At 36.5% G+C, this 25,375-nt stretch overlaps 2 long non-coding RNA genes across 2 annotated transcripts in view; one reads left to right on the forward strand and one right to left on the reverse strand.

Moving 5' to 3' along the window:
- The window catches only part of LOC134369380 (uncharacterized), a 51,678-nt gene extending 27,685 nt beyond the window's left edge, over nucleotides 1-23,993 (reverse strand). Inside the window, exons 1-2 of the long non-coding RNA XR_010022614.1 lie at nucleotides 23,912-23,993; nucleotides 17,583-17,686 (exon numbers count right to left, since the gene is read on the reverse strand). This is a non-coding gene — a long non-coding RNA (uncharacterized LOC134369380). The remainder of the gene's footprint in view (nucleotides 1-17,582; nucleotides 17,687-23,911) is intronic.
- LOC134369381 (uncharacterized) lies at nucleotides 6,159-9,997 on the forward strand. The gene is made up of 3 exons (XR_010022615.1): nucleotides 6,159-6,219; nucleotides 6,333-6,478; nucleotides 9,406-9,997. It is a non-coding gene; the product is annotated as an uncharacterized LOC134369381 (long non-coding RNA).
- Nucleotides 23,994-25,375: the final 1,382 nt, after the last annotated feature.

The following is a 25,375-nucleotide window of genomic DNA, read 5'->3' on the forward strand; positions in this document are numbered from 1 at the left end:
ATAGGGTTAGTAATGGTTTTTCTTCAGCGTTTAAGTGTAAAAAATAAAATTGTTGTTCATCAATTTGATTGTTGGTACTTTGGCAATTATCTTTAAAAGCAATTTTCCCCCTCATTGTCACCAACAGGAATAACAGTTCCAACAACTTGAAGTTGTTGCAATCTATTACTAACCACTAGACTGCCTTCAGATATTTAGATCATAGTATGATCTCTGGTGTGTAAGTCACTTTTATGGTCCTTTCTCTTAGATTGCTGAAGTATAACCATGACTCCTCTTTGGAAAGACTACTTGGTCAGGATTTTTGTTCATGGTGAATCCTCATCTGCTTGGATTTATCTTCCTCAGTTCCCCAACTTCCCATTTTTCTATCCCTTTAATTAAGAACCTTTGACAGCTCCTAGTATCTCCCCACTTTTTAAAAAATTAATTTTTTTTCCAGTATCCCCCTTTTTGTTTTTGTTTTTTGGCCGCTGGCTGGTAAGGGGGTCCAAACCCTTGACCTTGGTGTTATCAGCACCATATTCTACTGAGTAGGCTAACTGGCCAGCCCTCTAGTATCCCTTTTTGTAGGTCGCTTTTGAGCATCTTTGTCATATTCTTGATACTATAAGCAGTAGCATGCTCACTTTTAATGCAAGTCTGGGGTTTAGTTTTATAATTTCTAAAGCTTAGATCTTTATTTGATATTGTACATCTCTGTTTTATACCTATATGAAATCTGGTTTTGTTCCTCACTGTTGAACTTTATTTGTCCAGTGATTTCAGAGTCACATGTAGTACATTTCAGTCATGCATTTCAGTTTTATTCTCTCTCACCCACTCAGTTTAACATTTCTAAACTTATTGAAGTTGCTATGTAACCTTATGAATAGCATTGAGAGGAACAGTAACACCAGACGAAGGACAATCCAGTATGAGACACTTGTCTTCCTCTTCATTGGGTCCTTTTCTATCTGTACTTACACTGTTTTAGTCAGTTGTGTATAGTCCCAACCATACTCTTCGGAGTTTATTGGTGAATTTCATGGTATGGCATCTAAGCCTTAATGGAAAGTGCTGATTTTTTTCCCTTTTATAATGCATGGAGATAGATGAGGTACTTTCAGAAGGTTTCTCATAACGTACCAGATTTCCTCTCCCCACCCCAGATAGTATTTGGATATATCTGAAAATCTTACCTGGAAAATATTCTGAGGCATCTGACCTCATTTTTCTCCCCAAAATGGTTATATTTTTTAAGGGAAACCAGGCAATCATCTGTAAAGCAGTACTCAACTGGGGTGATTTCAGGGGACATTTGGTGACATGTGGAGACATTTTGGGTTGTCAAAATTAGGGTTGGTGGCATTAGAGTTTGCTACTGACATCTAGTGGGTAGAGGCCAGGAATTCTGCTAAACATCCTACAATTCACAGGACAGTCCCCTCAACAGAATCACCAGGCTCAAAATGTGAGTAGTATCGAGATTGAGAAACCCTTCCATAAAGGAATGAGGCTTCTTCTGCATACACGTCAGCAGCCAAAAAAAAAAAAAAAGAAATGAGGCTTAAGAAACAACCTGGTGTTAAACAAATATTTCTAAATGGGGTTTATTGTCATCCTAGTAATCATGTTGAATTGCTCTATTAATTTGTAAGAGATCATCCTTACTCTACTTGGAACCAAGGCAGGAAAAATTAGGTGGGGGAATTGAGCTTAAAAAACCTATTGGAAGTCCTAAATGTGGTGTGACTATAAAATGCTTTTCTTGCCTCTGTTCTCCCAGTCTCAGATTCCTGCTCACTTGATATCCTTTCCCATATGCAGTCATTTAATCACAATCTTAACAGCATCCTTAATTTTTCTTCCACCAGCTTACCAGTCTTAAGCTTCTGTTTCTAAGCCCCGGATGCCCATAAGTCTGGGCAAAGTATACTGACATTGGATTCATTTCAAACAGAAGTTGTAAAGGCTCTCAACATTTAAAATCTTGATGTGTCTCTAACCCAGGGGTTGGCAAGCTACTGTTGTTTTTGTATGACCTGTGAGCTAAACTCTAGCCTGCAAAGCCTATAAACTATCTGGCCCTTTACAGAAGAAGCTTGCTGATCCCTGCTCTAACCTCTTCTGAATCTCATTTTTCCCTTATCAGCTACCACCAAAAGCCTTTGAAACTAACTCCTCCGTTGGCCTCTGTGACACTGCTCTGTCTTAATCTTTGCATCTGAGCTCCCTCCCACCTCTGCTTCCCCCATGATTTCACTGCAGCTATCTTGTAAGTTTGCCCCTCTCACTAGTAATCTCGTTCACTTAGGACTAGTCACTCCCTTGTGCTGATGACTCTTAAATTTATAATTAAGACAGACCAATTTCTAGACACCTAGACATAACCCTGACATACAAATATATTTCCAAATTAATATGTCTAAAGCACATGCTCTGAAGTCATCCTTTACTTGCCCACTTCTGATTCCTACCTCTCACAAGTACACATTCACTCTCTCCACACAGATCCACTTGACCTCTAAATCTTGATAGTTTCTCTGAAACATCCCTATACCCCTAGCCCATCCCCAAGACCATTGGTGCTGTGCCTATAGTCCTAAATCAACTCAATCTCCGTAGTATCTCTTCCCTCCCTCTTCTACACTATTATTTTCTTAAGGGGTGGGGGAATGATGTGATTTGAAAAAGTATTGACAGCAGGATCAAAATATCTAGCATCCCAGTAGGATTAAAGAACAGCTTTCACTTGAGTGTATAAATTCTATAAGAAATCTATATATGAAATCTATGATGGCAGTTAAAGAAAATGTTGTGATTCTATAGTTGGACTAACAGCTGGGAATGTCTTTTAAGGTAAGAATTAGCCTTTTAACTCACCCCACAATCGATTTTTTCTGCAAATAGTATATCTTTACCTGGAATTTCTTTAAATAACCATAAAACTTTAGGAAATTGATTTAGTTTTGTAATCTTTTAGTAGTTTTGTTAAATCAAGCTTTTTTATCTTTGCTGTATAGACAACTAAATTTGGCTTCCAATTAAAACTTTCTAAAGTAGCATAAATTTTTCCCTTTTTTGAAATCTGAAATTAAGTTTAGAATCCATCCATTTTTCTCCATCACTACAGTCCTTACTCTGGTACTGGCTATAATCAGTCACCTAAAATTCTGCAGTAGTTTGATATGGTATCCCTGCTTCTTCTGGATTTGGTTCCTTCCAATTGTTCTCCACACAGAAGCAAAAATTATTTTTTTAATGATATTTTATTCTTAAAATGCTTTAATTTTCCTTTGCCTTAAGATAAAGTCTGAAGTCCTTAATGCAGCCTTCAAGGCCCTTTTTGATCAGGATTTGGCTCACCTGACCCTACCACCTACTTTCTTACTGTTCTGAGACTTCCCTCTCTTGGAAAGATTTGCCCTCCCTCATCTCTCTACCTTTGAATATCTTGTTTTCTCTGTTTAGAATAGTCTTACCTACCTTTTTTTCCCCTAGGTGACTGCTTCAAGTCACTGCTTGTAAGTCACTTCCTCTAAGAAGCCTCCCCTAATATCCTAAGGTTATGGTAGATGCCCATCATATTGCTGCCGTGGCACCATGAACCATAACATTAAAATGCTATAGTATATAGCATCCTATTTTGGGTGTTAATAAAAAAAGAGAAAAAAACACTATTATAGTTTCCAGATGACGTTTGTCCTCTCCTATTTCATTATAGAGACTTTGAAGGAAGAACTGTTTGCTTTTTGTTCACTATTGTCATTATCCCTTTGGTCCCTGGTACATGGTATTTGATAAACGTTTTTTGAAATGGATGTTTAAAAGTTTGGATTACACTTTTATAAAAATACATTAAAATGACTTAAGAAATTATGCATTTCAGCATTGCAGTGTAAAGATTTTAATTTTAAAAGTTTATATTGCCATAGATGTCCATTTTTAAGATTTCAGTAGTCTTTCAAGAGTCAAGGATTTAAAATGTGAAGGAACCCCAGCATTTATTTGCTTAAGATTACCACATAGTACAGAATCAGCTGTAGGTATTAGATTTTGTGGCATTATAAAATACAGTATCATAAAAATAATAATGAAAAAAATACTCCAAATCCTTATCTTTATCTTTTGTTTTCATTATAATCTTTGTCCCTATTGCAGACAACTTTGAATTCTGCTTTTTACGCTTTACACTTGTATACACAAGCATTTATCATGTTGCTACGTAGTCTGTACTGCGTAGTATTTTTTAACTTTATATTTATTTACTTTAATTACATAATAGTTCATCAAGTTGGTAAACCAAGATTTAAGTATTTCATTATTGTTGAACTTTTTTTTATAATTTATAATTTTTACAGCTAGAGGAAATCTCTGAATGGATGACATATGACAGGCATTAAAAAGCTTATTTTCAATTGCATCTCTTTAATAGCTATGAATGTCCAACATTTTTTCATGTGTGTTTACTTACGGTCTTTTCTACTTTTCCATCCTGTGTGAATTCTTATTATTTATTTATTAAGCTACTTATTGTTATTTTGACTTTTAAGGTCTTTATATATCTATATTTCAGTCCTTTGTCATACTACAACTATTTCTCCCAGTCTGATATTTTTCTTTTTTAAAAGTTTTATTATTTTCATTGAAGAGAGATACATTTTATATGATTGAATCAATCTTTTTATTTCTTCTATCACTCAACAAACTCAGATGAATTATTCCTTTATAGATTCACTTTCCACTAGTTTTCTCTGGATTTAAATTAGGTCTTTGGGGTTGCTGGTTATCTCACTTGGTTAGAGCTTGGTGCTGATAACACCAAGATCAAGGGTTCACATCCCCCTACCAGCCAGATGCCAAAAAAAAAAAAAGCCCTTTAATCCATCTGGAGTTGGTAGTATAAAGTAAGGATTTAGGTGCTTTTCTAAACTGTTAACCAGTTTTCCCCACACCAAGACAGTTTAATTTGGGGGGCTGATGAGCTTCTTGTGCAAGAGCACAAGGAAGCAGAAGCCACACTATGGTGCTGAAGAGGTAACTCACGTGCACAGACCCTCCAGGCAAGACAAGGAGTTACAACTGCCTCTGTGCCTTTCACTGGCCCTCAGACTACCCTTTTGACACTTCAGAACTCATGCTCATTTTACCCTAATTTCAACCTGTCCCAAAATATTAAGGGGAGAGAGATGGGAAGACTACTATGTATCATTCTCTCAGAGATGACTAAAGAATAATCTGATCCTGCCTTAGATCAGGAGACTCGGGGTGAGGTGGGAATGGTGTGCCTTACCTCCTGAAATAAGAATTCCTTTGAAAGCCAGCTGTACTTTGTTGGAAAATTCTTATGTTAAATTTGCTGCCTTTATAAATTTGCCCATCATTTCTTGTTTTGCCTTCTGAAATAAAACTCTTGTGAGGAATGGCTTTTTGGGATGCTAGAAATCTAGAAGTAAAGATACTGTTCAGGGGCGTCTGGGTAATGACTCTTCCCCAACCCCCATGAAGATGTGAGCTCAGTGACAGATCGTTTGTTTCTGGAATCAACAACATGTTATTTCTTTTGATAAGTTTCATATCCTTTAGCCTAATAAATCTGGAACTTAATCTCTTACTCTGTGTGTGTGTTTGTACCAGAGTACTTCGAAAAGTTCATGGAAAGACTCATATTATCTTTTATTTTTCAGAACTTTTTGAAGTACCCTTCTATCTGCCCACGTGTTTCCTCTTCCCACCAATCTGTAATTCAACAAATATAATGTAGTCCTTTTTTACTAATAGCCCCACAAATTCTGAAGTTGGCTATTCATTCTTTTAAGTTGGTTTCAGCTTTGATATTTAGAAGTTTAAGGTATGAGGGTACTTAAGAAAGTTTGTGGGAAAATAGAATTAAAAGATAATATGAATCCTCCCATGGAGTTTTTGAAGTCCCCTCATATACTGCTATCCAAGTTTCCCTCTAGAAAAATTCTAATTTATCAGTATTGCTCTTTATATTTGGTATCCATGGGACATTTATTGTCTTAGTGCCCTCCCTTGTCTCTAAAAGAATAATTGATGATATATTTCCTTTCCTAGAGTCTAGAATTAATTGAAAATTACTGAAAGTTACTTGGAAAATATTGCTTTAAATAAAAAGAAACTATAACTTTAACATGCTAATCTAAATCTCTTTTAGGGCAGTTGTTTGATGGCCATGATGAAGAATATGATTGTCCCATTTTAGATGAAGATCGAGTAAGTGTGACTTTTTCATAAAGTATGCATTTGTCAATGTAATAGGAAAGTTGACCTCAGTTTTCTTAAGGAGAATTAATCTTTTTCTTTTCTCTCTCTAACCTTCCTCACAGGTAGCTGATGAGTTAGATAAACGAATGATAGAAGGTGGAGTTATTGTTGATTACCATGGTTGTGACTTCTTCCCTGAACGCTGGTTTCATGTAGTTTTTGTGCCGAGAACAGATAATAGAGTTTTATACAAAAGACTTGAAACAAGGTAAGAAAAGAAAAACATTGTTCTTAAAGCATAACATAAACTTTTATTCAGATTCCTGAAATTAGCCAGTACTACCGTGATGAAGGGTTCTGCTTCGAAATGTTTGGCTTCTTATTATAAACCAAGTCTATGTGGTACCGAAATTCTGAATCTAAGACAAACAGGCACATTTATAAAACATAGGCAGTACTTTCTGAGTAAATATCTCAACTGACAATTTGATTCAGTAAAATGTACCATGTAGAAACCTTATTTAGCCATGCTTTTTCCTTGATGTAAACCCTTGATAGGAAAACAGCCAAACCAATAACATATTCTTTGCTTACTGAATGAACATTACCCACTCAAATTATCCCCACATCAGGAATGGGAAAGCTTCTGAAAAGCTAACAAAATAAATCAGCATTTCACAATCTTTAAAATATATGTGATTTAATCTCACTAATAGAGCATTGGGTTTAATCTAGAAAAAGAGAAATTTTTAGGGAAAACTTCTTTCTGCTTGTCTTTTGACCCAAGCTGTGGGAAGATGGGGATTCAAGAGGAATGGAAGACAGTCTCAGAAAGGAAAGTACCAGAATTTTGCCTAAGATTAGGTTCAGAATTTGTGGTTCTCACTGACTGGAGTCAGCCTTGGCTAACCACTACTGGATGGTGTATTAGTCTGTTTCTGTTGCTTTTAACAGAAATACCTGAAACTGGGTAATTTATACAGAAAATGTATTTCTTTCAGTTTCGGAGTCTGAGAAGTCCACATTCCAGAGGGCACATGTGGTGGGGGCCTTGTTGGTGGATGGTGACTCTTCATAGCAATGCAGGGTGTCACGTGGTGAAAATGGCAGGAGAAAGAGAGAACTGACTTCTCACTTGCTGTCCTTTTAAAGTCATCAGAACCACACCATTGCTCCAGTACTAGGGCACAGTCCTCACAATATAATCACCTCTTAAAGTCCCCGCCTTTCAATTACCATAATAGGATTTCCCACTCTCTTAACATTGTCACTGTGAGGATTAAGTTTCAGTGAGTTTTGGGGGACATTCAGTCCACAGAAGATGGGATACTTGTAAAATCTTTGAACAAAGGAGTACAGTAGCAAATATATAGCAAAAGTTAGGTTGGGGCTAGACCTGCATTTTCATATTCTTTAAACAGTGAAAAGCCACTAAAAGTTTTTGAGCAGGAAAGTAATAGAGACCATATGTAGCATATGTACATGTAAGTACATAATGACTTTTGTCAATCAAGACAATTTAAAATTTTTATTAAAAAATTACTGTTTTATGTAAATAGCCAAAGATTGACTAAAGTTTGAAAAAACTGAGAGAGACCTGGTTAGTATTTTTTAATTGAAACATAGTATTTTTGTTTTTTAAACATTGAAAAAGTTATAAAGTTAATTACCCTTTAAAAAAACAGCTTTATTGAGATATAATTCATATACTGTACAATTCACCCATTTAAAGTGTATAATTCAGTTGTTTTTAGTATATCACAAAGTTGTGCAATCATTACCATAATCAACAGTAAGCAATTTTAGAAAATATTTGTCACCCCAAAAGGAAACTCCACAGTTATTAGAAGTCACTCCCCATTTTCCCCCAGTTTCCCAGCCCTAGGCAACCAACAGTCTACTTTCTATACGTATGGATTTGCCTATTCTAAGCTTCTTTCACTTAGCATAAAGTTTTCAAGGTTCATCTATATTGTAGCATATACCAGTACTTCATTTGCTAAATAATATTCCATTGTATGGATATATCATCTTTTTTATCAGTTTGTCTAGAATTGTTTCCATGTTTTGGCTATGATGAATACTGCTGCTATGAACATTCATGCACACATTTTTGTGTGACCATTATGTGTTTATTTTTCTTGGATATATTCCTAGGAATTAATTGCTGGGTAGTGTGGTAACTCTATGTTTAACCTTTTGAAGAACTGCCAGATTGTTTTCCAAAGTGGCCGCACCATTTCATATTAACACTAGCTATTTATGAGGGTTCCAATTTCTCTCCATCCTCACCAATGCCTGTTATTGTCTTTCTGGTTATAATCATTCTAGTGGATGTGAAATAGCATCTCACTGTGCTTTAGTTTGCATTTCCTTGATAGCTAATGATGTTGAGCATCTTTTCATGTGCTGATTGGCCATTTGTATATCTTTGAAGGAATGTCTGTTCAGATCCTTTGCCCAATTTTTAATTGGGTTACATGTCTTTTAAAGTTATAAGAGTTCTTTATATATTTTAGATGTAAGTTCCGTATCACTATACGTGATTTACAAGTATTTTCTCCCATCCTGTGGTTGCTTTTATTGAAATTAATCATCTTTTAAGATGTTCAGTTTAATTTGTTATAAGGTTTAACTAATTTGAATTTGAATTTTTAACTTTTTAATTAGATATTTTGTTGGCTAATTTATATATCTGCCTAAAGATTATATGTTAATTTTTTCAGTGTATTTGGAATTGGTACAGATACATCTGTGTGATCAAGTGTCCAATTAGTATATGATATTCCTTTCATACATTTCATTTTCCATATGCCATCTATTTGTTTTATCAGTTTATATGTTAACTCTTTGGAAATCTAGGGCTATTGCTACAGATCTTATTTATCTCATAGCTAAGGTAGGTTGATACTCATATGTTTGCTAATTGTTAATTAATTGAATGGCTGATAAATTGCAGGGGAAAAAAATTCAGACAAACCTAAATGTTGGTTTCGTGATCCTTAGTTTAGCTCTTGTGTCAAGGAGGTCTCAAGCAGAGGTGCCAGTCTGCTGTCTCTACATAAAGAGACTGTGAGAAATATTTTTATGATTTTTCATATATTCCAAAATGTCCAGTTTCTACTGTGTTCCTAAAACTCCAATTAATGACATTCAGTTTGCTTTTTGTTTGCTTAACCTCTCTTTGCCTTCTAGGGGCTACAGTGAAGAAACTAAAAGACAATATTCAGTGCGAGATTCTTCAAGTTCTTTATGAAGAAGCTATAGCATCCTACAAAGAAGAAATTTTGCATCAGCTGCCCAGCAATAAACCAGAAGAGCTAGAAGGTAATATAAATCAGATCTTGAAATGGACTGACCAACGGATCAAAGATCATAAGTCTTGACATCTAAGACTGACCACTTTACAATTAGTCTTGTTGATATCTCTCTGCCCACATCATAGAAAACGTTTTAATTAAAATTGTGTTGGAGGACTAATAGGTGGATAATGTGAAGGTTTATGCCTGGGTTTCTTTTTCTCCATGAGAAAGCTAAATAATCTCAAATATAATGAATACAATATTATTAAGGATGGAGAGTAAAAATTGTCATTGTTTAATGCTTCAATTGCTAAAGAATAAATAAATCTGACCAAATGGGTGGATATCTTTTAAGTTTGCAACAGAAAAAAATACAGATGAACTCTTAAAACAAAACTAAAGACTAAAGATAAAGCATCAGAGTGTTCCTTTTTTTCCCCCCTTTCTTAAATTTAAAAAAAAAAAAAAAAGTTGAAAGTGGTAATACCTGTACTCAATACAAAATTCAAATACAAAAGAATATTCTGAAAGGTAGGTTTCCCTTCCAGGTCACCCTTGTTTCCAGGCACCCCAGGTTCCCTCTCTTTAGGAAATAATGTTACTGGTTTCCTATATATCTTTTCAGAGATTTTATGCCTGCAAAGCCTGTGTGTATGTGTGTGTACATTTTTTTTTTTTTAAGAATATGGTAGCATGCCATGCACTGTTCTGTACCTTTCTTTTTTCATTTAGAGATTATCACAGAACATACAGACCTCCCTATTCTTTTTAATTGAGAATAATTTCATACAATAAAATTCACTGTTTTAAAGTATACGATTCACTGGTTTTTAGCATATTTGCAAGGTTGTGCAACCACCACTCCTAATTTCAGGACTTTTTTCAACACCTTGTCTCCCAAACAGCTTAGTGCTTCCAGCAGAAGAGGATGGTCAGAGGCCATGTAGGGATTAGAGGCAGGATATCCCTGTGCATGGTAATTTTGAAGCCATAGGGTAAAACAGTTGGCAACCACAAATCAGCAGATGACAACAAGGCCCAAAGAGAAGAATTTTGAAGTGAAAGTTGGGATGCTGAGCAAGCTCTTGAAACCAGGTGAGGCAGCTACTGCAGGAAAAGTGGAAGAGCTAGTCAGGGAATGGGGAAACTTAAGAATCTGGAATGGATGCAATTACCCTAGCAGAATCCAGTAGCGATGGTGTATTTCTTTACTATTTATATTTTTGTCTGTATTTTTAAATATATTCTCCTAGTGGGTGAGGTCTATAGAACATATTACACTGCTATTCTAATAGTTTAATACAAAGCACTTGATCATTTTAAATTTAATTTTGTTATTCTCCTAGTATCCCTATGATTTGTGTGTTTCCATATTTAATACTAATACAAAGTCAATAAAATTCTCATTTCTGATCCCTGCATAATGAGGTTAAAATGTTCTAACACCTAACATGTCAAGCACAGAATCGGGTATATGCATTGCTCTTTGCCTATGATTATTACTCTTACCCATTTTCCTGCCAGGATGTTAGATGCACCCTAACCTTATGGATTGAATTGTTTCCCCCTAAAACCTTAATGTGTTGGAGGCCTGGTACCCACTGTGACAATGTTGAAGGTGGGAAATCCTATTGTAGTAGTTGAAACATGGGGCCTTGAAGTGGTGATTTGATTGTGAGGACTGTACAGTTGGGAATGATCCATTCTTAGAATAATGGGAGTGGTTCTGGTGGCTTTAAAAGGAGTGTGAATGAGGAGGTTAGTCTCTCTCTCTCTTTGCTCCACCATTCTGCTGTGTGATACACCTGCATTACTGCCAAGAAAGACTCTCACAGTTATGTTCCCTGGGCTTTGGAATTCCCAGCCTCAGAGACTGTAAGCAATAAATTTCATTTTCTTTATAAATCACCCAGTTTCAGGTATTTATTTTATAAGCAACAGAAATGGACTAATACAGAAAATTGGTACCAAAGTAGTGGGGTGTTGCTTATACAAATACTTGAAAATGTGGAAGCAGCTTTGTGCTGGGGTTTGAGGAAAGGCTGGAAGAATTTGGAGGAACAAGCTAGGAAAAGCCTAAATACTGATGAGGAAAATTTCATACATTTTAGAGGCTGGTTAAATGGTGTTGACCAGAATACTTATGGATATATGGATGATAAACACCATTCTAAGGAGATCTCTTTTAGAAATGAAAAGAAACTTATTGGAAACTGGGGCAGAGATCATCCTTGCTATGAACTGGCAAGGAACTTGGCTGCAGTCTGTTCATGCTCAAAAGTTGTATGCAATATGAAACCTCAAGGCGCTGAACTGGGGTATTTGGTGGAAGAAATTTCTGAGCAGCAAAGCATTAAGGAAGTTGCATGGCTACTTGCAACAGCCTACACTGAGTTATGGCAGAAAAGGCATGACATAAAACCAGAATGTATAATTAAAAGGGAAGCAGAGAGTAAAGATTTGGAAAATTTGCAGCCTGGCCGTGTGGTAGAAAAGCAGAGAGCATTTTCAGGAGAAAAATGCGATGGTGCAGCAAAGCAACTGTTTGCTAAGGACATTAGCACAGAAGAAAATGATTATCAAGAGAAGTGGGGGGAAAACTGTGAAGGCATTTCAGAGATCTTAGAGGCTGCATCTTCTATTAAAGGCCAAAGCCTAGGGAAACAGAATGGACTCAGCTAACAGACTCGAGGTGGCCTCCATGGGCTCACTACCCAGGACCACCTTGGGATGTTGCTCCCCACATCAGCACCCCAGCTGCTTTGGCTGCTCCAGCTCTGGCTAAATTGGCCCTAGGTGTAGCTGGACCCACAGCTTTGGAAGATATAAGCCAGAAGACTTGGTGGCATCCATGTGGTGTTAGGTCTGCAGGCTCACAGAATGCCAGAGCTGTGAAGGATTGGGAGTCTCCACCCTGATTTCACAGGATGTATGGAAAAGCCTGGGGGCCCAAGAAGAGATCAGTTGCAGGGGTGGATTCACCACAAAGTCTTCACTACAGCAATGATGAGAGGAAATGTGGGGTCCGAGTTGCAGCAGAGAAAACCCATTAGCACCATGTCTAGTCTTTGCAGTCTCAGGAATCTTGGGAGTGGAACCACCATGGAGAGCCCAGAATTATGGAGCTACCAGCATGCAATGCCAGCCTGCAAAGCTGAAGCATGGCCTCAGACCAGAAAAGTCAAAGAAGCAGAGCAACCCAAGGACATGCGAACCAAACCCCAACACCAGTGTGCAGAGAACATCTAACATGGAATCAAGGTACATGATTCGCCACCTTTGAGATTTAATGCCTGCACTCCTGGGTTTTGGACTTGTTTGGGACCTATTATATGTTTCTTTTGGCCTATTGCTTCCTTTTGGAATGGGAATATGTACCCTATGTTTGTGCCACCATTGTATCTTGAAAGTAGATAACTTGTTTTGATTTTACAGATGGGACCTTGAGACTTTGGACTTTTGAGTTGAAACAGGTTAAGACTTTGGGGATGAAATGAATGTATTTGTATGTGAAAAGGATAAGAGTTTGCTGGGGCCAGGGGTGGAATATTGTGGATTGAATTGGGTCCCCCCAGTAAGTTGGAGGCTTGGTACCCACTGTGACAGTGTTAAGAGGGTGGGAAATTCTATTGTGGTAGTTGAAAGGTGATGCCTTGAGAAGGTGATTCAGTTGTGAGAACTGTATCCTCAGGAATGGATCGATGCATTCTTGGAATAATAGGAGTTGTTCTGGTGGCTTTAAAAAGAGAGCGAATGAGGAGATTAGTCTCTTTCTCTCTGCCCTGCCATTCTGCCATGTGAGACCCCTGTGTTACTGCCAAGAAAGACCCTCACCAAATGTGTTTTCTGGACTTTGGACTTGCCAGGCTCTGAAACTGTAAGCAATAAATTTCATTTTCTTATAAATTACCCAGTTTCAGGTATTTATGTTATAAGCAACAGAAACAGACTAATACACACCCTGAGCGCGCGCGCGCGCGCGTGTGTGTGTGTGTGGTATGCGTGCATTAGTCAAAGTTCCAACAGAAAACAGATAGTACTCTCAAATTTCAAGGGGGTTATTTACAGACGACTTACAAAGCTGTGAGCAAAGCCTGAGAGTATCACAAGACATAGTATAATAATCTCATCTAGTAATAGAGGAAGAGCTACTATCACCCTTGGCCAAAAGAGACAAGGTGATGGAGCAATTACCAAACATAATTGAAAAGGAGAGATTATGTATAGAAAACTGCTTTGAGATGAGCTCTGATCACCAGCCTATCCCATGGAATCTACGTTAGAGGGAACCAGGAGAAAAAATATACTAATCTCACTCTTCTCCTTCGCTCTAATATCTTCTTGTGACTTGCCCTTGGCCAAAACCATCAGAAAGCTAGAGGTCACACAGGTCAGCCTCCTGGGGCAGAGATCGTGGTGAAAAAGGGTAGACACTGGACCTGAAAGGGCAAGTGGAAGATATCCAACACAGGAGGCATCCAGGAGGTGCTGCTTCAAACAAATATAGGGACTCTGGTCTACATAAAATCGAAGGCATCCAGTCACATACCGACCCAAGGTCACTGCCAAGAAGCTAGACTGAAGTCTGTATCATAGATATGTGGTGGGCCAGGCTGAAAGGCACCAGCAAGTTCAGCAGGGCTGAACAACTCATCCCACAGAATAGAAAACCACAACTGACAGAAAAGTTTAAGTGGGTGACCTAAGAGAGGTGGTCTAGTATTGAGTTTAAGAGTGCATGCTGTGGAGCTGGAATACTCAGATGCATATCTCTGCTTTACCACTTACCATCTGGGCAAGTCCTTTCATTATTCTCATCTTTAACTCTCTCCCCTATAAAATGGAAGTAATAATTTTACCTATCTTCCCTAAAAAAAGGGGCGGGTTGATAATTTTATCTATCTCATAGGATTGCCATGCTATCAAAATGAATCAGGATAAGAATGGTTTTCAGAACAGCATGGAACATGGTGTCTGTTGATTGAGTGAAGAAAATAATGAATGGATTCTAAAGTGATCAGGAGGCTGAAACATTGTAAATAAGCTCATGATCATACTCTGTGATGAGAAGACATTGATAGTTAATTTTAGGCTCAACTTGACTAGATTAAGGAATATATAGAAATCTGGCAAAGCATTTTTTGAGTGTTTCTATGAGTGTGCTTCCAGAAAAAAATAGTATGTAAGCCTTTGTGGACTGGGTGGGAAAGATCTTCCCTCAGTATGGGTAAGAACCATCCAATCTTCTGGGTACCGGGAGAAAACAAAAATGCAGGAAAAGGTGAATCTTCACTTTTTCTGCAGGAATTCATGGACATCAGAACTTGAGACTCTTCAGCCTTTAGATTCTAGGACTTACACCAGTGGCACCTCTAGCTCTCAGGGCTTTGGCCTCAGACTGAGAATCATACCATCAGCTTCCCTGGTTCTGAGGCTTCCAGACTTGAACTGAGCCGTGCTATTTGCATCCAGTTTGCAGATGGCCACTGGTGGGACTCCTGAGCCTTCACAATATTGTGAGCCAATTCTCCTAATAATTCTCCTCTCATATATTTATATGCACATCCTATTGGTTCTGTCTCTCTGGAGAACCCTGACTAATATACCATCTATTCTCTAGAAATGCATCCTAGGAAGATGCCCACAGCCAACTTCTTTCTGCTGTATAGGAGAGAAAAATGGCCTGAGATCTCACCTTTCCTTACAACCAAGAAGGTAATATTAAGGAGATAATTATACCATTCCACCTAGACATAGGAGAAAATTATATAAATTAATTCAAGTTTACCAGTGAGATAAATTTGGGCCTGTTAAAGTACATTATATATGACAACTAATCTATCACCTGATAGCAAAATTGAGCAATATTCTACAAAAGAATGGTTTTAAGGCTTTTAAAACCATCAGTCAGGCAAGGGAACTGCATATCAGTACTAGAAACTTTTCCATTCACACTGCAATTTTACTGTATAAAACTACACATAAACAGATACAATAGTATCCACTGCATAAAAAATATGTTCATGTATTTTGGTATAGGAGCCCATTTAGGTGCCATATTATTTCAATTACTTACTAACTGATCTCCCTGCCTCCATTACTTTACCCTCCAATGTATTTTCCTCACTGCTCTAAACATGATCTGATGACTCTTTTCCCTGCTTAAATTAGTTTAACTCTCCAAAAGCTAAAGTTGCAACTTCTAAGTATCGCATGTGAGTCCATTCACAATGTGGCCCAAGTTCCTTAGCTTTCCAGCATCATTTCTGATCTTCTTTCCCAAGCATCATCCTTTGCCCTAGCCACACTGAGCCGCTCTGTCATATATCTGAGGTTTAAATAATGCTGTTTCCCATGCTCTTCCCTTTTTCAACAGATGTACTACTTGTTGATTATGGCCAAGCTGAAATTGAAGAGACAATTGTCTCAAAACACAATGGCACAGTGTATTTATACAAATACTCTAACCACAACTAACTAAACATATATTAAGATTCAGGGAAATGCAAATCAAAATCACATTGAGGGCCGGCCCGTGGCTCACTCGGGAGCGTGCGGTGCTGATAACACCAAGGCCCTGGGTTCGGATCCCATATAGGGATGGCCGGTTAGCTCATTGGGTGAGCATGGTGCTGACAACACCAAGTCAAGGGTTAAGATCCCCTTACTAGTCATCTTTAAAAAAAAAAAAAAAAAAAAATCACATTGATATTTCATCTCACCCCAGTTAGTCTGGCCATTATTAAAAAGACCGAGAATAACAAATGCTAGCAAGGATGTGGAGAAAGGGGAACTCTTCTACACTGATGGTGGGACTGTAAAGTAGTACAGCCTTTATGGAAAACAGTATGTTCTCAGACAACACAAATAGACCTACCATATGATCCAGCAATCCAATGGAAGTCATCATGTCGAAGGGATACCTGCACTACCATGTTCATCACAGCTCTGTTTACAATAGTTGGAACCAACCTAAATGGCCATTGATGGACGACTGGATAAGGAAAATGTGGAAAATATACACAGTGGAATACTACTGAGCCATAAAAAAAGATGAAATTCTGCCATTTACAACAACATGGATAAGCTTGGGGACAATTACGTTAAGTGAAATAAGACAGACACAGGAAGAGAAATACCACATATTGTCAGTCATAAGTGGATGCTAAAAAAAAGAAGGAAGGAAGGAAAGAGAAAAAGAAAATACCACAATAATATATTGAACTTTCAGAAGAGAACAAATTTATATTTACTAGAGGTTGGGCAGGAGGAAGAGGAAGATTGGGAAGATATTGGGTAAGAGGCACAAAGAATAATTACGATTTGTAATAATGAGTATGCTAATAATATTGATTGGATCATCACGTGCTGTACACAAGTGATGGTAGTCAACACTGTACCCCAAAATATGCATAATTAATTATACTTCAGTAAAGAAATATATTTTTTAAAACATTCATTTATACTCACTTTGATAATTATAATCTGTTTTTCACACACTTGGGAAGATAAACCTTATAAGTGAAGGGATACACGATGGATAATTTTAGGCTTACTGACAGTTCATTGAAGACAGGCTATTGTTACTTTACTTTTACATTATTTGAAAGTCATGAGGGGATCAGTCAATATTTACTTTTAAACAATGTGTATTGACTTAACTTTTGCTATTAGAACTGGTTCTGGCCTCATTCTCCAATCAAGCCTGGGCTTGGGTCCAATTTTGGAGTTCTCTTTTATTTTTCGTGAAGTGAACGTTAGTCTGCCACACACACATGGACCCTCAAACAGTTGTTGTTTAATAACTAATGTTTTGGTCTTTACTTCAGCATATTGCAGCCCTTTAAAACACAATATTGACAACTTTATTGACATTAGTCTTTGCCACAATGATACTTATTAGTCAAATCTATATTTTACAGTTATCCCAACTATAATAAATAACACTGACCTTTCAACCAAATGTGCCCTTTTTAGTTTACTTGACCACCACAAGCTTCACTCCAAAGAATTAATTATCCTTCATCTGTGTGCACAAAAACCTTTGAATGCCACCACTGTATCACTTACCTCATTATATTAATTATTTATGTGTCTGAATTCCAGGTTGACCGTAGAGCAGATGTAGTGACCATATTTTCATCATTGTATGTTTTCAGTGTCTAGCAGAATTTCTGACATACAATAAATAAAAAGTAATGATTATTATATAAAATTGAATCTCAAATTTTATAAACGTGGCTGATAATCCAGAAGAAATAGTTCTTAACCCTAGAAAAGTCCTCGATAGTCATTGAATTCATCACCTCCCCACAATCACATTTAAAAATGTGCCAGTTTTAGTTAGAATATCTTTAGTAAAGAAGAAAATATTCTTAATATTATTAAATCTCAAGCCTTGAATACACGTTTTCTTAATGTCTTCTTAATATTCTGTGTGACTAGGTAAGAAGCACCATAAAGCATTCTGCTCTGTAGAAAATATGACAGTTTTCTCAAGGAATAATAGTTGTGCAATTAATTGTTTAAATTGTAAGCTAGACTACTTTTTTTCATGGAATACCATATTTATTTGAAAGAAAGAATGACAAACTACAGTTATTCATATTTGAGTACTTAGCAGGTTTTTTCCCCCCAAAAATAAACAAAGTAAGTCTCTCAAAGAAAACTGGTAAAAAGAAATTCCCATTTTTGCCAGTTATAAAATTTTAGCTTTCAAGCAAAAAGTTATATTTTGGGAAACTATTAACTGCAACCATGACATTAGCAGACTCCCAACTGATTTCTAGTGGGACCAGTGGTGATATTAATTACTGTAATTTTTTTTTACTATTGTCGAATGAAATGTGTCAGCATTTGGAAGATATGAATAACTCAATAAATTAATATTTGCAGATGATATGACAAAATCCAGCATAGGTAAGAGATCTTTTCAAATGTGACACAGACCAATGGATTTTAATGGAACGGAGTAAGAAAGTTTACCATTAAGATTTCAGATTCCACATTGCAACTATCCTTTAAGAAACTACCACTTACTGAGTTGGTTATGGTATACAAAAACAATATTTAAAATGTTCACTCAGGAAAGGCTGTTAAACCTTTTTCTAACTACTTCTGTCTGTGTGTCTGAATATTCATCATCTACATCAACCAAAACAACCTTGTGCAACAGACTGAATGCAGTTACAGATAGAGAATCTCGTTTTCTTAAACCAGACTTTTTTTTAATTACATAAAGGTAAAGACAATGTCACTTTTCTCACTATTTTGTTTGTTCTGAAAAGTATAACTATTTTTCATAAAAATATACCAATATTAATATGTAATGAACTTATTAGGTTTAAATGAACTAATAAGAAAAATGTTTTAGATGTCTCAGTTTCAATTTCTAATACACTGAATGTTCATTGGTATAACCCACATAAACTTTTAAGAGCAGAGAAGGGTCATGAGTCCATTACGGTTAAGAACCACTGGCCTAGTGACTTCCTGTTGTGTCCGCTTTGCTGCTTGTTCCTCTCTAGCATGTTAACCCAGGCCCAGTAGAATGGCGCTTGACCTTCACCATGATCAACCCCCTTCTTGCATCACATGTCTCTATGGCTATGCAGTATAGTAGTTAAGCTCCAGATGGGCAGTTTTCTCAATGTGTTACCCTGGTAAAGCACACTTAACCTCTCTGAGACTTAGTTTCCTGTTTTCCAAGCTGAGGCTTAGCAATAGTTGGGTTATGTCCAGGATCTAGCTCGTAGAATAGTATCTGGTATATAGTAAATACGCAACACTTGTTAGTTGTTGTCATTGCTTTGTTTGTTATTAAGAGATGGGCAGTAAAGAGTATTGATTAGAATGTGCCTTTGAAATCTGACTGTCTGGGTTCAAATTCTGTTGTTTCTACTAATTGGTTTTGTAATCTTGAGAAAATAACTGACCCTTTCTGTGTCTCAATGTGCTCATCTTAAAAATTATTATAATAATAGAACCAACCTCATGTAGGTGGGTAAGGGTAAATGAGACAATATTTATAAAGCACTTAGAAATGTATTTTGTCCTTATAATTATTCAATAAATAGTGGATAAGACTATAATTTCTGTGACCCTACCTAAAGATTTCTATCCCACCCCATTTCCTCTGGGTCTGAAGTCTGACCCCATGATACCTACGCATTGACACTAAACTTCTGGATATTTATATTGCTGCTAGAGTCTCTATAATCTTCAACCTCATGGTTCATCTAATTCTTATTTACTATTGACTCCCAGTTATTACCCCCCATATTAATAGACTTCTACCTGTTACTTCTGCCAAGACTTCCCTAATCCTATGCTCTGCTCATCACTCTACTTCCATTTGCTTGCTTTGGGGATTTTTCAGGCTCTCAACAAATGCAGCAGTGTCCTTGTTCAACCCTAACTGAGTCCAATTCTACTAAGTATATTCTATTTAAGAAGGAGAGGGAATTCAATTCTGTATGTGTGAGTTTATGTGTGTGTCTAAATACTTAACAGAGTAAACATAAGCTCTAGTCATCCAGAAAATTCATTTAGGGTGAGCAACTCATTCCACAAATAATATATTACTTCATTAATTTTTATAAAAACTCAATGCAATTTATTTTAATTTACGACAGGAAACAGTATCTTTAGCTTTCTTTATTTTAAATTTGGAAATAAATGGATATTAACTTACAGAAAAGAAAAAGTATTCACTCTGATTCATGTTTTTTAAACACAGCTTTCAAAAATTGGAAATTTATTTTTTCATATCATTTCCTTATATATCTTTCACAAATGAAAAGATAAGTTTTTATTTCTTTATTTTTAGTTTTTTTTTTAACAAAAACATACATTCTAGAATTATAAAGGCTCAGAAAAGTCAGTCAGCCCACATTTCTTAATGTCCTCAAATACCAATAAGCTGATTAAACACCAAAAATGCAATATAAGAATGACACTGACAGCCATTTACCAAAGAAAAAGACATAACTTTATCTCTATATCTTTATAATTCTACTATAACTTTATTATCTAAAGATCAAACTGAAATTTACCTAGTATTTGCTTTTTAAACACAAATAGAATGCAATAATACATATTTATCATATTAGCACATAACCTCAATGTTTAAAGTTAATGGTAGTTTCCTTTGCTGAGTGTTTTAAATGCATTATATCAATTTTTAATCATTTAGAGTGCCATTGTCAAGGTGGCAGAATAGATGATTCCCAGCATCTCACCTTCCCACAAGTAACCAATTTACAGTTATTAAAAAGCGAAGACTGCCGACCTGGAACCACTGGAGCTGGAGAAGAGGAGAAGAGACCCACAGAGTTTGCGAAGGCACAAGAGGCAATGGGGAGAGAGTGTAGAGATGGCGCCTATTGTTCTGAGCCAGCCTTGTACAAAGGCAGGGACTAGATGTTATGTGGACTGAAGCTGGAAAAAGCCAGAGCACCCTTCATGTACACTAACTTGAGATCTGCAGGGGAGAGGAGAGCTTCAGAGTGCACCATACCAGCCCACAGGCCATGAAGACCAATGGCAGGATTCCCCCAGGCCCAACAGACGCAAATGACCACAGCCAACTGTAGAGGAGAGCCACCCAGAAGCCAGTGAGTTATTGTGAGGGACACAAACATAACCTGACGCACAGGAAGCAGCTGGAGTACAGGGGAAAGGCTAGCCAACCCAGGGAACATTGGGCAAAGCATGGGCATCTGGTCTCAGTGGAAACTGGTCAGGGCAATGGAACTGCAGGGGGCTCAATCTGCAGGAAAGACTCCTTCCCACACTGGAATTTCCACACAGCCCAGACCCAGAAGAGATTGATGATCCCCACAAAAAACCTCCCCCCGAGAATCAGCAGCAAATAGCAGTCTCCTTGAATGCCTACGCATCAATGTAAAGACAAAAAGATCAAGAAAGAACATATACATATGTCACCACAAAATGAAACAAAGCACCAGCAATGGATTTAGAGGAAGAGCAGATCAATGAAATGTCTGACAGAGAATTCAGAATAACCCTCTTAAGGATGTTCAGGGACTCACAAGAACTACAGATAGAAGATTAAATGATAGCTGAAAAATAATTCAGGAGCAGAATGAGAAACTTGACAGACAAATAGAATCAATTAAAGAAAATCAGACAGAAATTCTGGAAATGAAGAACACATTATCTGAATTGAAAAACTCAATAGAAAGCTCCACCAGCAGATTTAATCAAACAGAGGAAAGAATCAGTAAGCTTGAAGATAAAAACACATGAAATTATCCAATCAGAAAAGCACAATGAAAAAATACTAAAAAAAAATGAAATATAAATACAACAAATACTGGACTCCCTCAAGCAAAATAACCTCTGCATAATTGGCATACCTGAAGGAGAGGAAAAAGGAATAGATGTAGAAAGCATATTCAAAGAAATAGTGGCTGAAAATTTTCCAAGTATGGAGAGAGATGACAGCATCCAGGTACAGGAAGCTCAGAGGTCACCAGTCAAATTCAATCCATGGAGGAACACCCCAAGTAAGATCATAATCAAATTATCAAAAACCAAAGACAAAGAGAAAATACTGAGAGCAGCAAGAAAAAAGAAATGCATAACATTCGATGGAGCCCCAGTATGTCTTTCATCAGATTTCTTGATAGAAACCGTACAGGCCAGAAGAGAATGCTGAAGGAAAAACACTGTCAGCCAACAATTCTGTATCCAGCAAAACTAACCTTCAAATATGAAGCAGAAAAACAAATAGAAAAACAAATATGAAGGAGAAATAAAGTCTTTCCCAGACAAACAGAAACTAATGGAATTCATCAACACTAGATTTGCCTTACAAGAAATGCTAAAGGAAATTAATGAATAAAGATGATGCTGAGGAGCAGCAAGAGAACATATGAAGGCACATATTAGTAAAGTAAATTCACATACAACCTCAGAATACTCTGTCTTGACGGTGATGAATACACCACCTACATTCTTAGTATGAAGACTAAAGAACAAACTTAACAAAACAGTAACATGTGCAAAAGCTGTATAAGGTAATATTAAAAGACGTACCTTGAAATAAATTTTGAAAAAATTGGGGCAGGGAATGAGTTGAGTAAAATTGGCTTCAGTTTTTTTCTTTTTTCTTAGATACCAAAGTTATGTTGTTATTAGAATAAAATAATTTGTTATAACTATAACATGTTTTTGTAAGCCTCATAGTAACTATAACACAAAAACTTACAAGAGATCATAAAAATAGATAGCGACAAAGCAAAATGTAAAGCTATAGAAAACCACTCAACCACATTAAAAGACAGTAAGACCAGAAAAATGGAAAGTAGTATCCATAAAACAACCAGGAAAAAAAAAATAGCAACACGGCAGTAACAAGTCCCTATAAATCAATAATAACCCTAAATGTAAATGGATTAAGTGCCCCAATTAAAAGACACAGAGTGGCTGAATGGATTATAAAACTAGAACTGATAATATGCTGCCTGCAAGAAACTCACTTAGCTGATAAAGACACACACCAGCTAAAAGTGAAAGGATAGAAAAAGATATTTCCTGCAAATGTAAACCAAAAGAAAAGCAGAAGTAGCATTACTTATATCAGAAAAAATAGACTTTAAGCCAACCCTAAGTGAATTATTGTGCAGTACATGCATTGAAACAACACACTGTAATCCACAAATATGTAAAAATAAATATTAATAAATATATAAATAATGATAAGGAAGTTCATTATATGATGATAAAGGTATCAATTCAACAAGAGGATATAACAATTCTTAATATATACATGCCCAAATCTGGAGCATCCCGTTGTATAAAGCAATTACCATAGGACTTACTGGGACAGACTGACTCCAACACAATAACAGTTGGAGAATTTAATACCTCACCTTCAGCAAAGGACAGATCACCCAGACAGAAAATTAACCAGAAGCACCTGAATTAATCTGTGCTCTAGGTCAGTTGGACCTAACAAACATATATACAACATTTCACCCAGCAGCTACAGAATACAGATTCTTCTCCGCAGCACATGGAATATTCTCTAGAGGAGACATGTTAGGACACAAAACAAGTCTCAACAAATTTTTAAAAATTCAAATCATATCAACTACCTTAGTCTGACCACAATGTAATAAAACTAGAAACTAACATCAAAAGGGACACTAGAAACCATACAAATACATGAAATTAAACAATATGCTCCTAAACAACAAATGGGTCAAAGAAGAAATCAAGAAGGAGATTAAAAAATTCCTGGAGACAAATGAAAATGAAAACCCAGTGTAACAGAATTTATGGAATACACTGAAAGCAGTTCTAATAAGGAAGTTTATAGCAATAAATGCCTATATCGAAAAAAAAAGACTCCAAATAAACAACTTGCTTACAAGAAATGTGCTGCACCGTGGAGTTAGTGGGCATGTGCATCCATGTATCTTTTTAGTTTTGTTGCAACGGTGTGTTCTTCAGTTTGTGAAGGCCGCAGAGCTCGCGTCTAAAAATAGACCATGTTTACTTTGCAGGCAGCTGCTCCGTTTTCCTTTGTACTTTGCCGATAGCAGTGGAGTTTCTGAGTTCCAGTTTGTACTGCCTAGCTGTCAGATGTGTGTGCTGAATAAAGACTATTCCTACTTCAAGCAAGGCTCCAAGGACCTTTTTGCCAGTCACCCAGCTCAGAGACCTGCACGTGAAGTTTGTGAACCGGCTGGAGGGGTCTGCGAGCTCCAGACCCAGCCTTAGCGCTACCCCCTTGATTTGTTTTTTTGTGATGTTTTCTCATACATCCATGATAAACATGAGCTCATACTGATAGCTCTAATTCAGCTCCTCAGGGGTGGTCCTAGCCTTCTCCATCCCACCTCCTTGCTTATGTGTAGCTTCTTTATAGAACAAAGAGGAGCCAGACCACAAATATTACCAATTGTTTTTTCAGTGGTGGAATACATGTAAAATAATTCTAGAAATGCTACCGTTTGCCCATGAGAAACAAATTTACCATATAGAGTGCTATATTTATGAAGAGTTATTTTTGTCTCCTGCCTTAAGGCATTCAGTCCAAACACTGTTTGCCCAAGTTACTGACAACTCCTTTGTGCCCACCCCTCTCACATGTGATGTTATATAGTTGTAACAGGTAGTTGTTTTTATAAAGTGAGATAGTGATACAATTATATTTAGTTTTCCTTGCATTTCTAATTTGTAATACCAGCTTTCAGATGCAAAGCTTCTACATATCAATGTCTCTTTCTAGGCTATTTCCCCCATTGTTATATTTGATTATCCCCAAACTGTATATTTTAAAGTGTTATAAAACTTTTTAAAAACTTTATTAAAAATTTGATACCTGGTAGGATATGCTTTCCTTTCTTCTTCTCATTATTTTAGTTATATAAATTCGAAGATTAGCTTTTACATTTTTATGGTAAACCCAGCTTAGATTTTGATAGGATTGATTTTATGAATACTGTCATTTTTATTGAATTGTTTTCCCATCCATTAAGACCGTATATTCATACGTATTAAGTCTTTATTGATGTCCTTCCACAACATTTTATAATTTTTCAATACATCATTTCATGACTTTTTATTAGTTTTATTCCCAGTTACTCTTTTTGTACAGTTTTTATTTTTTTCTATAACTTTAAAAACTTCTATTTCCTAAATGTTTCTTACTGCCTTATAGGGAAAATGATTGATTTTTTTTCGTGATAAACTTTCAAACACAGAGTGGAAGTCACTTACTAGTTGTAACAAGTTGTCAGTAGATTCTCTTGGATTTCATATGACTACATTACACATTTAGTGAGCATTGGAACTTCTGTTTCTTCCATTCTTATCCTTAATTAATACCT

The sequence above is a fragment of the Cynocephalus volans genome, chromosome 2 (assembly GCF_027409185.1).
Source record: "Cynocephalus volans isolate mCynVol1 chromosome 2, mCynVol1.pri, whole genome shotgun sequence".
NCBI classification, from domain to species: Eukaryota; Metazoa; Chordata; class Mammalia; order Dermoptera; family Cynocephalidae; genus Cynocephalus; species Cynocephalus volans.